This window comes from Eleutherodactylus coqui, chromosome 8, assembly GCF_035609145.1.
Source record: "Eleutherodactylus coqui strain aEleCoq1 chromosome 8, aEleCoq1.hap1, whole genome shotgun sequence".
Lineage (NCBI taxonomy): Eukaryota > Metazoa > Chordata > Amphibia > Anura > Eleutherodactylidae > Eleutherodactylus > Eleutherodactylus coqui.
In genome coordinates, this window is record NC_089844.1 from 27,938,445 (window position 1) to 27,951,929 (window position 13,485).

Genomic DNA, 13,485 nt, shown 5'->3' on the forward strand with positions numbered 1-13,485 from the left:
CACCCAGTGTAATAGTATTTCAGGGTATGGCCAGCGTTTAGCTTTTACTCTCCTGTCGGAATATAATTATAGCTTCAGTGTAAACTGACACTAGAATATACAAAAGACTTAAAGAAAAACTAAAGAATACGGATGAATTAACATCCTACTCTGGGCAATTCAGTCCCTCTTTCTTCACATAAAAAGTAAAATTACTTCACCAAATTGCATGAAAAAGTTTGCTGGGTGACTATAGTGAAATTATTTCATCTGTAGGAGCCTTCCATAACATCATCTGTCTGAGCATCCATTGGAGAAGCGGGCAGTGGAAAACAGAGCCCCTGGGAACATGAGAGAGCGTCCCCTGTCATGTATTCCTGGTCTCTGCCCCCCATGCATCAACTCCAATCTTCCATGCACTATAAACCAGCTTAGTCATCTACTATGTCCCAAGCTGCGTCTCCACAAAGGTTTGTTTCCCTGAACTTATCACACATCCAAAATGGCCACATCTTGGAGCGCAACAAAGTCTGGTCAAACAAAACCTTACTTCAGACAATCATGATGTTAGCACTGGATACAGTGGCATTGGGAATATAGGCCTCCCAAGTGCAGCAAAATGGCTGCCAGAGGCAGAAAGGGGCGGGGCTACAGATCTCCCAGGTGAGGCAAAATGGCTGCCGGAGGACCGGGCGGGGCCAGGGGCAGCAGCACTTCCAGGTGAGGCAAGATGGCCGCTGGAGGAGGAAGGGGCGGGGCCAGGTCCTGTCCCGGATGGGGAGGGACCGGAAGTAACATCACACACCCTGAAAGTGAGCACATGGGGGGAAGTAACTTCAGGGTGGGGGCAGGCCTCACTACATTTACTGCAGAGTCACACTATGTTGGATTGTAAACATTGCAAGCACGGCCGCCATTACAGGGAGGGGCCGCAGTCAACACAAAGACATTACATTGTTCATAAGCAATACACATACCCCCCTACATGCTTTCTCCTCTTCAATCTCTTAACTACATTATACCTCCTCCTAGCAATCTAAAAACACCTTTCTTTCTGCTAGGCTTCCTGCTCATCTTCTGAAAACCTTCTACAACCTATCTTATCTGTCCATGACCTGACATTTCTTTCTGCAACTTTTCCTGGTCCTTCTCTTTGTATAACATTTCTACATGTTCAGTAAACTCTGCTGCCTTCAGCAACCAGATGACAAGCTCTATGACCTTTGTCCTTGCTCACTTTGCTCAACTCTATGCTACCTGCTTATTCTATTCTATTCAAAGTTTCTGCACACAGTACTGTTTCTCTTGTAAAATCTGCTTTCTTCAAATCCTTTCCATATAACCTCTTTCCCACTCAGAATTATAATGCACATTAATTCTACAAAACACAGGGAACGACAAAGTAAACAGAAAGGGTTAATTGGAAAAAGCTTTCAGCTCACTCTTATCAGCAGCCCTCCCCCCAACAATAAACACTGCACATTCTTTCTATAATACCAGACAGACGGGATTACTGGAGAATACCCACAACGGCTCAAGGTATATATATATCTCATCCACCTTTATATCAACCCAAGGTATATATCTCATCTACCTTTTTTAACAGCCCACCGTATACTAGTAATCCCCAAGAGCAGTCCTTGTACACGATCTAGACAGGACATTTAGCTATACACAGAGACTGACGATTATTTTCAATGACCAAAACCTCAATAATATTCTGGAGAAATCAGCCGTCACAAAGCACGACTATACTTCATACGTATATACCTTTCCACATATGAGAACATAACACGCTCAATCATAAAGTTAAGTATACGTATCATAAATCTTCCTAACCTCACACTAGTTTTACCTAGGAGCACGTGTCACTGGCGTGTTCCCTCAGACTTAAACAGCCGAGTCCGCCCTCCCGACACATTAACCCTCACAGAATTTATCTCTTGGTCTTGTATACACAATTTTTAACCGTCTCAGACATAACAGACACAGCATACAAAATACCCCTTAAGCAGGTTAAAACGGTGGTCTTTTCCGAGTAAGAAAGAACTATATTACCTGCCTTTCATTGATTTATCACTCTGGATCAGGAACAGGCAGAAAAGCAGTCAGAACCCAGATCACATCGGTAGATTTACATAAAGCAATCTTACCGTGTTCTGTAGATTTTCGGGCCCCTGAGTTCTGCGTGCCATCCGCCGATCTCTGTATTTTTCCAGAATGAAAGAAATCAAAATCTCTTAACTCGGTCCACCCAGGAGACGCCACTGATCTGGAATATGATTTCTCCAGCAGGCTTTGGGGTATTTTGTCGCTTTCCTAATTGTGTGGAAGCAGTATGCGCACACTGACCAAGTCAAACACAAGGTATGAATCTCATGTTAAAAATGGCTCTCCGTCCAGAAACAGCCAGACAGGGCCTTTTATTGTACAGACACACAATGGGCGTGCAACAGGTTACATCAGTAACATATAGGATTCTCATTTGTCGGATCATACAGAATCCCCCACCTCTCTGCCCACCTCTCTGCCCACCCTCTCTCACGTCCGCCATAGTATGGACTTTGTATTCTTTAGCATGCAGACAACCTTAAGGAATTCTGTGTAGTTGACAAGATGTGTTTAACTAGCTTGTGTTTGAAGAGTGGAAGGGGGCCTAGGTAAACACACAGGATATACACGACACTATGGCCCTTTAACTTCTTAGAAACTGGTTGAGCAACTTCGATGTATTTAGAGCAAATACATCACCCATCCATTGGCTAGCAAATACCATGATTAGATTGTGTGTGTCCTTTGAACTCCTCAGAGCTGAAAGTCATTACAATAGCAAAATACATTTGGGTTATATACAAATAGCGATAGACATTTTATACTAAATAATTATCATGTCTATCACAAGAGTATAGGCGAACCCCTGAAATATTTGTGTACCAAGAGTATAGGCGAACCCCTGAAATATTTGTGTACCAAGAGTATAGGCGAACCCCTGAAATATTTGTGTACCAAGAGTATAGGCGAACCCCTGAAACATTTGTGTACCAAGAGTATAGGCGAACCCCTGAAACATTTGTGTACCAAGAGTATAGGCGAACCCCTGAAACATTTGTGTACCAAGAGTATAGGCGAACCCCTGAAACATTTGTGTACCAAGAGTATAGGCGAACCCCTGAAACATTTGTGTACCAAGAGTATAGGCGAACCCCTGAAACATTTGTGTACCAAGAGTATAGGCGAACCCCTGAAACATTTGTGTACCAAGAGTATAGACGAACCCCTGAAACATTTGTGTACCAAGAGTATAGGCGAACCCCTGAAACATTTGTGTACCAAGAGTATAGGCGAACCCCTGAAACATTTGTGTACCAAGAGTATAGGCGAACCCCTGAAACATTTGTGTACCAAGAGTATAGGCGAACCCCTGAAACATTTGTGTACCAAGAGTATAGGCGAACCCCTGAAATATTTGTGTACCAAGAGTATAGGCGAACCCCTGAAATATTTGTGTACCAAGAGTATAGGCGAACCCCTGAAACAGTTGTGTACCAAGAGTATAGGCGAACCCCTGAAACAGTTGTGTACCAAGAGTATAGGCGAACCCCTGAAACAGTTGTGTACCAAGAGTATAGGCGAACCCCAGAAACAATTTCTTTACCAAGAGTATAGGCGATCCCGTGAAACATTTGTGTACCAAGAGTATAGGCGATCCCGTGAAACATTTGTGTACCAAGAGTATAGGTGTACCCGTGAAACATTTGTGTACCAAGAGTATAGGTGTACCCCTGAAAGATTTGTTTGCCGAGAGTACAGGTGAACCCCTAAATTTTTTCTAACATAGAGTTGTACTTGCTTAATTTGCTAACAGAGCCTGGAGGCAGCTCCGAAAAAAAATAGTTTTTATAAAGCCTTTTGGCCCTCTGAAGAATTGGCTGTTTAGCGTGCTGACATGCTGGTTTAGGAGGAGGAGGAGGAAGATCAGAGAAGGATAGACCAAGCTACTTCTACCCTTTTTTGGGGTGATAGAGGGTGTATGGTTTTCCAGTTTCAGCTTAAAGATACGCTTTGTAACGCTTCTTTCCACCAATGGAGAAGAGAAGTCTGGGGAAATCCAGGCTTTGTTCATCCTAAAAAGTTTAAGCCTGTCGACGCTGTCAGTTGACAGGCGGGTATGCTTATCCGTGATAATCCCCCCAGCAGCACTAAACACCCTCTGATAACACACAAGTGGCAGGGCAGGCCAGCACCTCAAAGGCGTACAGCGCAGGTTCGTGCCACATGTTCAGCTTTGACACCCAATAGTTGTATGGAGCAGAGGGATTATGGAGGATGTTGGTACGGTCGGCCATGTACTCCCTCACTATCTTTTTACAGTGTTCCCTCCTACTCAGCCTGGACTGGGGAGTGGTGACACAGTCTAGTTGCGGAGCCATAAAACTGGAAAAGGCCTTGGAGAGTGTTCCCCTGCCTACCCTGGACATGCTGCCTGTATCCCTCATCTTCCCTGCTAGTTGACCCACTGAATTATGTCCTCTACTGCTAACACTGTCAGATGGGAACTTTAGTAACAGCTTTTCTACCAGGGCCTTGTGGTATTGCATCACTCTCGTACTACTTTCCTCTTCGGGAATGAGAGTGGCAAGGTTATCCTTATACCGTGGGTTGAGAAGGGTGAACACCCAGTAATCCATGTTGGCCAGAATGCGTCTAATGCGATGGTCACGGGAAAGGCTGCTTAACATGAAGTCAGCCATGTGTGCCAGAGTCCCAGTATGCAATACATCCCTGTCCTCACTAGAAGGATGACTCTCAGTCTCCTCCTCCTCCTCCTCCTCTTCAGCCCATACACGCGGAACAGATGTGAAGGCAGTAGCATGAGTACCCTCTTCAGTCTGGGCAGCAGTCTCTTCCTCCTCCGTCTCCTCCTCCAAAATAATTTAAACAGTGTATACCTTTGTTAGATAGCGTGGATTGACAGGACCCACACAGGGGTATATAGCATGTGCTTTGAGCCCCAAAATATACACAGTAAACAGTGTATACTGTTGTTGGATAGTGTAGATTGACAGGCCCTACACACTGGTATATAGTGTGCGCTTTGAGCCCCCAAAATATAAATTTAAACAGTGTATACTGTTGTTAGATAGTGTGGATTGACAGGACCACCACACTGGTATTTAGTGTATGCTTTGAGCCCCAAAAAATACATTTAAACAGTGTATACTGTTAGATCGCATGGATTGACAGGACCCACACATGGGTATATAGCATACACTTTGAGCCCCAAAATAGTCACAGTAAACAGCGTATACTGTTGTTAGATAGCATGGATTGACAGGACCCACACACAGATATATAGTGTACGCTTTGAGTCCCAAAAAATAAATTTAAACAGCGTATACTGTTAGATATCGTGGATTGACAGGACTCACACACGGGTATATAGTGTACGCTTTGAGACCCCTTAACAAAAACTTAAAAAATGAAAAATGATAGTTTTGTTACTTCCTATCTAGTCTCTGTACACCACTAGCAGTATACTGCATAAAACCGGTAACAGTATGCAGTATACCGCCGGGATGCTTGAGAATACTTTGTGCGCACTACTGCTCCCAGCCAGCCAATCTGCTGATGCGCACAATGAGAGGAGTTGTAGTCCTAGAAAGGACTGTTGGTTTTTTGTAACAAGGATCCCTGCCTAACCACAACCTGTAACCTACACTATCACTTTCCCTGAATAGCAGCAGCTCTGTCCCTCAGCTAATGCGGCAAAGCGTGTGAGGCGAGCCTCAGGTGATCTGAGTTTTTATGCTCGTAGGTCACCTGATCCGGCCATCCAGTCACTGCTATAGACGTGCACAGGGTTGGCACGTCACAGCAGGAGGTGTCAATGCCTTCCCTGCATGTTTATTGGTTAAAAAATGGCGCTAAACATGTGGGGGGGATGAAATTTTCTCGAGCACTGCGTGGTGCTCGCTCGAGTAGCGAGCACCTTTGAGTATGCTACAGCTTGAACGAGCATCAAGCTCATCTCTAGCTAGCATCTGTTTGGAAGAATTTGGAATGCTGACCTATGGACATTTGTATGGGCATAAAAAGGTCCTATATTCTCAAGTTAGGGGAGAAGTTTTTGAAAGCTCTGATGCAAGCTTTGGAAGCTCTGAGTAGCAGAGGCGTAACTTGAAGCTTCTGGGCCCCCATGCAAAACCTGGGCCCCCAACTATAAGGCTTTATACATAATACTCGGCTCCCTATATGGAGAAGAGAGGCCTTATGGGCCCCACAAGGCTCTTGGGCCCGGGTGCAACCGCATCCCCTGCATCCTCTATAGTTGAGCCCTTGCTGAGTAGTATGGACATTTCAGAGACAGAAAGAGTATCATCTCTTGAACCCCTAGAAACTAAGGGAACCTTTGGTGATGGTAATATGTGATCTGTAACATTTTAGTTAATAATCTGCAACTAATGATGTAATGTAACTTGCTATCTTTATACTTTATGATGTAATGCCTGCAACCTTTGTATATAGCTATTATCATTTGTATATAGATATTATTCTTTTTATATACTGTTGATCTAATAGTTTAGAAACCAAGGACAATTATTCACCACTATGCTTGATTATCATTTGGTTTGAATAAATTCTTATTGTTAAACCTTCCATAGTGTCTTACTCTCTTTAAAGCTTAATCTGAACTTAAGTCTTGCTTCTTGCAGCAATACACATCTCCATAACTTTTTTCTGCTGACATGGCCATATGAGAGTTTGATTTTTGCTTTGTGAACTGTAATTTTTTTATTGGTACCATTTTTGTATACATATAAGTAGAGATGAGCGTGCGTACTCGTCAAGGCAAATTACTCGAGCAAGTATCGCCATTTTCGAGTACATGCCTGCTTGTCCGAAAAGATTCGGGGGTCGGCGAGGGAGGGGTGGGGGGATGAGTAGTGAGTTGCGGGAGTGAGCAGAGGGGAGTGGGGGGAAAGAGAGAGAGATTTCCCCCATTCCACCCCGCTCTGCCCTGCCGACCCCCGAATCTTTTCCGGCAAGCAGGCATGTAATTAAAAATGGCTATACTCGCTCAAGTATTTTGCCTTAACGAATAGCATAAATGATATGATACATTTTTTCTGTGGGTCAGTATGATTACAATGATATCAAAATATTGTGCTTTTAGGTTTTTCTTTTTGCACAATAAAAACCCTTTTTTGGAAATTAATTAATTTATTTTCTTTTTCAGCTGGGTTCACATGGGTCACAAATCTCGTGGAATGTCCGCAGTGGGACTGCAAGTTTTCCGCGGCAGAAGTGTGGTGCGGGATTTGAAGTGGCTTTATTTCGGGGTAGAAATTTCTCTCCATAGAGAGAAGTGAGATAGCGTGGAAACAATGCTAAAGCTGACATACTGCGGATTTAAATTCCAAATGCAATTTAAAAATGCAGTGGAATTTTTGTGCGGAGGGTTCGCACGGAAATTCTGTGGCAAATCTGCACCAATTCCGCCATGTGTGAACCCAGCCTTGATGTTTAATTCATTTATTGGTTTTCAGTAGAGATGAGCGAGCACCAAAATGCTCGAGTGCTCGTTACCCGAGTCGAACGTTCAGTGATGCTCGAGAGTTCGTTTCGAGTAACGAACGCCATTGAAGTCAATGGGCGACTCGAGCATTTTTATATATCGCCGATGCTCGCTAAGGTTTTCATTTGTGAAAACCTGGGAAATTCAAGAAAGTGATGGGAACGACACAGAAATGGATAGGGCAGGAGAGGGGCTACATGTTGGGCTGCATCTCAAGTTCCCAGGTCCCACTATTAAGCAACAATAGTGGCAAGAGTGAGACCCCCCTCCCCCCCTGCACTGTCAGCGTAAAGATCGTTCTCCTCTGCCACAGCTGTAACAGCTGTGGCAGAGAAGAACGATGTTAGCCCATTGAATTCAATGGAGCCGGCAATACAGCCGGCTCCATTGAAAGCAATGGCCTGCCGGCGATCGCGAGATGAATTGTCAGGAAGGGCTTTAATATATAAGCCCTTCCCTGCAATTTATCCAGAAATGTGTAAATATATATATATATATATATATATATATATATATATATATATATATATATATTCACCTTGTCCCGGCAGACGGAGTCATTCAGCTGAGAGCTGCCCCTGAGCCGATCAGAGGCAGCACTCACTCACCCATTCATGAATTCATGAATGGGTGTGAGTGAGATCTGCCTCTGATTGGTCAGGCTGTGACCAATCAGAGGCAGCTCATTCAGCAGGTGGGGATTTTAAATCCCCGGCTGCTGTATACTACTCACAACTGTTCAGAGCAGTTCAGGAGGACTGCAGTCGGCCGCGCTGAACTCCGTCTGCCGGGACCAGGTGAGTATATATATATTTTTTATTTTTACACATTTCTGGATGAATTGCCAGAAAGGGCTTATATATTTAAGCCCTTCCCAACAATTCATCCCGCGTTCGCCGGCAGCCCATTGCTTTCAATGGACTAACATCGTTCTGCCGGGACAAGGTGAGTATATATTTTTTTTAATTTTTACACATTTCTGGATGAATTGCCGGGAAGGGCTTATATATTTAAGCCCTTCCCGACATATAAGCCCTTCCCGACAATTCATCCCGCGATCGCCGGCAGCCCATTGCTTTCAATGGAGCCGGCTGTATTGCCGGCTCCATTGAATTCAATGGGCTAACATCGTTCTGCCGGGACAAGCTGAGTATATATATTTTTTAATTTTTACACATTTCTGGATGGATTGCCGGGAAGGGCTTATATATTTAAGCCCTTCCCGACAATTCATCCCGCGATCGCCGGCAGCCCATTGCTTTCAATGGGCTAACATCGTTCTGCCGGGACAAGGTGAGTATATATTTTTTTTAATTTTTACACATTTCTGGATGAATTGCCGGAAAGGGCTTATATATTTAAGCCCTTCCCAACAATTCATCCCGCGTTCGCCGGCAGCCCATTGCTTTCAATGGACTAACATCGTTCTGCCGGGACAAGGTGAGTATATATTTTTTTTAATTTTTACACACTTCTGGATGAATTGCCGGGAAGGGCTTATATATTTAAGCCCTTCCCGACAATTCATCCCGCGATCGCCGGCAGCACATTGCTTTCTATGGATCCGGCTGTATTGCCGGCTCCATTGAATTCAATGGTCAGTGCTCGTTTAATCGAGACGAGTACCGTGTGGTGCTCGTCTCGAGTAACGAGCATCTCGAGCACCCTAATACTCGAACGCGCATCAAGCTCGGACGAGTATGCTCGCTCATCTCTAGTTTTCAGCAATATAAATAACTTAACTGTTTAACTGTGAACATACATTTTTGTACATATTCAGCATTATATAATGATGTGCCCCACTGTCTTCATGGGCAAAGAACTATATTAACAATGCTAAGCCTTACTGAGCTCCACTGTAAGGTCTAACTTGTTTTCTGAGATGCCCATCCAAAAAGGTTCAAGCAACAAGAGATCCAACGTAGATACTAATAACATTTACCTATCTATGCTTTTGGGACACACACAGAGAGCACCACCCTACGGGACTTTATTGGACTCTGTAGATAAGTATTCTGCCTCCGTTTTTCATTTTTTAAAAATATTTTTACAGCTTCTGCCATGCAGGATAAATAGTGCGTTCAATTTATTGTATAGGTTGTCATTAATATGATGATACCAACTATGTGGGATTTGTAACTTTTCCTTTTTTTTTTGTACAAATAGAGGGGCAATTGTGGTCTGTGATTAAAGGCTTATTCACACGTACGCAGATGTTTTTACATTTGCCCACCGGTGACGTAAAACGCGTGAACGGGCACACATTTGTGCGCCCGTTCAGACGTCCCTAGCCGTCATGTGTGACAGCTGCGGTAGGGAATTGAAGAATTCCTCTGCTGCATCTGTAACGGATGTGGCAGATGTAGCAGCAGGGAATTCTTTTTATTAGCTGGGATTAAGCGGCAGATGTGTTCTTCATCCCCGCAGGGGACACAGCAGTGGCGGACAGGTAAGTTTATTTTTAATTTTTAATTTTTTTTTTACACTAAAATTTTTGTTTTTCAGGGAAGGGCTTATATGTGAATCCCTTCCCTGAAAAACAATGCAGGGGTGCCGGCAGACCATTGTTTTCAATGAAGCCACGGGCAGCAGCCATGGCTCCATTGAGAACAATGCACAGACCTGCATTTACGCCTGTTTTTGCACGTACATGGGTGCGTTCATGGGTGCGCACTTAAGTACATACCTATGTACGCACAAAAGCAAGCTCGTGTGAAGCCACCCTTAACCAATTTGGAGCAGACTGGTGATATCTTCTGGAATATGATATTATTCCCATGATAGATTAGATTAGATATGAATATAACATATACAGATAGGAGATAGATAGATAGATAGATAGATAGATACCCTGGAACGCTTCTCTGTGTAAGGAGACCAGCAGGGCACGAGATGCTGTACACTGTGCAGGAGCACAGGGAGAGGACATCATCATCAACTTGCTCTAGTCCGTGCCATGCCATGTGTGTGTCTGCCTGCCTGTTCCTCTTCTCACCCTCCCTCCTCCTCTTCTTCTCTGCTGCTCTTCGGCTCACTCTGTCTGTCGCACCACAACAATCACGTGTCTGGCAGTAAGATCAGCCGGTAATACACTCAATGCACATTTGTATATGGCGGAGGGCGGCCTCTGGGCCCCCTCAGTGCAGGGGACAGGTCGCCATCACGACCCCAGTGAACACTGATGGTATGCCAGTGGTGCAAATTTAACATTGATTAATCAAGAACATTTTGAGGAACACTTTGTTTTCCTGCACCAAGCCAAGATTGCAAAGGCTCATAGTGTTAGAATGATACATACCACCACAAATGATCCCATTTTAAAAACTACACCACTTAATGTATTCCCTGAGGGGTGTCATGAGTGTTTTTACTCCACTTTTTTTAAGGAATTAATGCAATTTAGAGGAGAAAAAATAAAACTTCACATTTTTGCAAATACGTCATTGTAAAGACAGGTTTTTTTTCTATAGTGCACATGAAAATGAGGATTTACACCCAAAATAGATACCCCTGTTTGTCCTGTGTTCAGAAACCTACCCATTGTGGCCCTAATCTTATGTCTGTATGCACAACAGGGCCAAAATGAAAGGAGCGGCCAGTGGCCTTCAGAACAGAAATTTTTCTTGAAGTCATTTTAAGCTCCATAGCACACTGGTGGAGCCCTTGAGTAGCCAAAACAATAGTGAACCCCTACAAATGACCCCTTCACAGATATAGACTAAAAGAATATAGTTTATTAGAAACTCTTAAAAACATATACGGGCTGACTGACAGTACTAACATAAATTCACACACAAAAAGAGAAGATATATTTAGGTGCAAGTTTGAAATATGTACCCAATGTCTCCAATATAGATAATGGTCACAGTAACATGGTCAGTATAAGTGGATGACTTAAGGGCGAGCACCCACTGGCGTTTTTTTACCTGCGTTTTGCGTTTTGCGTTTTTCCTGCACAGGCATAGAGATAACATGTGTTCCTGTCCACTGTCGTTTTTTTTGCGTTGCGTTTGCGTTTTTAACATAGGAACTGTCAGTTGCATATGTGTCCTTATTTTTCTCCATGGAAATTAATGGAAAAGCCGCGAAAACGCCGCGAAAAACGCGCGGAAAAAACGCGGGAAACGCGGCGAAAACGCTGCGTTTTTTTCCCGCGGAAAACGCAAACGCCAGTGGGTGCTCGCCCTTAGTGCATATAAAAAGTTCCTGCACTGAATGACTGGTGACAGTCGTGTGTAGAAGTCACGGAGAACTTCGGCTCAACGCGTTTCCCCGCTCGCTTTAGAGCGGTTCATCAGGAGTCACAGATGTATCTCTGACCAAAAAATCTTTAGTAGGATTAATAGCGTCAATAATTTAATTGACTGAGCCATCTTCCTCTTTTAGAATATATAGCCGATAGACTTAGATTGGCAACAGGTAGGTTGTCTGCGGAGACGTCGCCAAAAAATATATATATTAAGTCCCGTTGGGCAGATAACCACCAGGGTACGGTGGTATAATAGCCACGTTGGTAAGAAAGAAAGGAAGACTAGGATGCAGACTTCGATATAGTCTAGAGCTTATGCACTGACATTAATAGCAAGTCAGGTGCATTTAAGATAGGTCTAAACAGCTATAGAGGATCCTATATTTAAAGCTGTATGTCTATCCTCCTACAAGTATTGCAATGTCGGCAACACTGATGTAGAAGTCCTAGTCTCCTATTAAAAAATACGTCTCAGACAACTAATCTAATAGTTAAGCAGGCATCAAAAAGTAGGCTTCAGTAAATTTTTCAGCTAAAGCACTAGGTCCCTAAGATAAAGCTACCTAGTGTGCCAAACATAAAGTAAAATAATGAACAGATAAAGCCTGTGGCCCTGTGGCCACAATTCTGACTGCGGCATTTAAATCCCCCGAACGATGTTCGGGAGTCCCGCATGAGATCAGAGGAGCTGCCTTAGCAGACTGCCTATCAAGTCATCCCCGTGGGGTGGCTTGATAGACTGCCTGTCAAATGGCAGTATGACGTAATGCTATAGCATTACGTCATACTGCAGGAGCAATCAAAGCATCGCTGGTTGTAGTCCTCCAGGGGGACTTTAAAGTAAAGTTAAAAAAAATCAATAAAGATTTATTAATTGTGTAAAACAAAAAAAAGTTATAAAAGTTTAAATCACCCCCCTTTTGGCATATCTATTAAAAAAATCAAAATCATAAAATAAAATACATATTTGGTATTGACACGTCCGTAAAAGTCCGGTCTATCAAAGTAGTGCATTATAATTATTAAAAATTATTATTTTTCCCCGCATGGTGAACGTCGTCTGGAAAAAAAAAAAAACGCCAGAAATGTACTTTTTCACTTACCCTGTCGCCCCAAAAAAACATAATAAAAAGTGATCAAAAAGTCTTATGTATTCCAAATTAGTACTATCGGAAACTAAAGGAAAACTACAGGAAATCCCGCAAATAATGAGCTTTGCTCAACTAAGTTGACGGAAAAATAAAAGTTATTGTGCGCACAAGATGACGGCAGAAAATAATTGAAAAAAATTTAATGTCTTTGAAAAAAAAGAGTAGTATAGTAAAAAAAACTATACAAGTTTGGTATTGTAGCAATCATACTGACCCATAGAATAAACTTATCATGTCATTTTTTTTGCAGTTTGTGCACCGTAGAAACAAGACGCACTGAAAAATGGCGGAATGTCATTTTTTTTTTCATTTTACTCCACTTAGAATTTTTTAAAAGTTTTTCAGTATATAATATGGTACTTTAAACAGCACCATTAAAAACTACAACTCGTCCCGCAAACAAGCCCTCATGCAGTGACGTCGATGGATAAATAAAGGAGTTATGATTTTTTTTAAAGGGGGGGGGGAAGGGCTGTGTCACTAAGGGGTTAATTATTATAATTCGCCATCTGGGAGAGCTCTTTAAGAGA

At 43.0% G+C, this 13,485-nt stretch overlaps 1 protein-coding gene across 1 annotated transcript in view; it reads left to right on the forward strand.

The window, feature by feature from the left end:
* The first annotated feature begins 7,268 nt into the window (after positions 1–7,268).
* Positions 7,269–13,485, forward strand: part of LOC136577449 (putative methyltransferase DDB_G0268948) — a 172,419-nt gene continuing 166,202 nt past the window's right edge. The window contains exon 1 of the mRNA XM_066577351.1: positions 7,269–7,289. The gene's annotated coding sequence lies outside the window, so the exon portion shown is untranslated. The remainder of the gene's footprint in view (positions 7,290–13,485) is intronic.